This window comes from Mandrillus leucophaeus, unplaced genomic scaffold (genome assembly GCF_000951045.1).
Source record: "Mandrillus leucophaeus isolate KB7577 unplaced genomic scaffold, Mleu.le_1.0 Scaffold7, whole genome shotgun sequence".
NCBI lineage: Eukaryota > Metazoa > Chordata > Mammalia > Primates > Cercopithecidae > Mandrillus > Mandrillus leucophaeus.
In genome coordinates, this window is record NW_012107585.1 from 7,015,088 (window position 1) to 7,016,146 (window position 1,059).

Below are 1,059 nucleotides of genomic sequence, written 5' to 3' on the forward strand. Positions count from 1 at the left end.
CTACTTGAGCCCAGAAGTTCAAGGTTGCAGTGAGCTATGACTGTATCATTGCACTGAAGCCTGGGTGAGAAACTGTGACTCCATTTCTCTCTCTCTCCTTTTTTTTGAGACAAGAGTTTCGCTCTGTTGCCCAGGCTGCAGTACAATGGTATGATCTTGGCTCACTGCAACCTCCGCCTCCCAAGTTCAAGCAATTCTCCTGCCTCAGCCTCCCAAATAGCTGGGATTACAGGCACGTGCCACCACACCCAGCTAATTTTTGTATTTTTAGTAGAGACGGGGTTTCACCATGTTGGTCAGGCTGGTCTTGAACTCCTGACCTCAACTGATCTGCCAGCCTCAGCATCCCAAAGTGCTGGGATTACAGTTGTGAGCCACCATGCCCAGCTCTCTCTCTTTTAAAGAGACAGGGTCTTGCTATTCTCACCCTGCCTAGAGTGCAATGGTGTGATCTTAGCTTAATGCAGCCTCTAACTCCTAGGCTCAAGCAGTCCTCTTGCCTCAGCCTCCCAGGTAGCTAGCACTTCAGGTGTCAGCCACCACACCTGGCTCCTGATGACATTATTGATACAGGAAAGAATGATGAACAAGTACTGAAACCATTCACAAATGACCAGGGAGGCAGGCAAGGAGGGGGCCAAGGCACCACCACCCAGATTCTCTGGAGCAAGGAGAGACGAATAACTGAATAATGGGATATCAGACTGCCATTGCCTTAGCCAACGATTATATTTACTTTAACCAAGCCTTTAAAACTATGTCCAATTTACAGAAGTTGCAAGAACTAAAGAACAAGCTAAATGACACAAAACACACTTGGACAAATGCATAGAGCGGGATATTCTATGGCACGTGTGGCTCTTTGTTTTCTACAAATTACGTCCTGAGGAAAGTCTGTATTAAAAGAGAGAATTAAGAGCAGGTTTAGGCCAGGAACAGTGGCTCATATCTGTAATCCCAGCACTCTGGGAGGTTGAGGCAGGAGGATCACTTGAGCTCTGGAGTTCAAGACCAGCTAGGGCAACATAATGAGACTGTCTCTACCAAAAAAAAAAAAAA

At 46.6% G+C, this 1,059-nt stretch overlaps 1 protein-coding gene and 1 long non-coding RNA gene across 2 annotated transcripts in view; both read right to left on the reverse strand.

The window, feature by feature from the left end:
* The window catches only part of KDM2B (lysine (K)-specific demethylase 2B), a 176,172-nt gene that overhangs the window by 45,390 nt on the left and 129,723 nt on the right, over nt 1-1,059 (reverse strand). The gene's annotated exons all lie outside the window — the stretch shown is intronic.
* Nucleotides 257-1,059, reverse strand: part of LOC105527934 — a 17,654-nt gene continuing 16,851 nt past the window's right edge. Inside the window, exon 2 of the long non-coding RNA XR_001004294.1 lies at nt 257-320. This is a non-coding gene — a long non-coding RNA (uncharacterized LOC105527934). The remainder of the gene's footprint in view (nt 321-1,059) is intronic.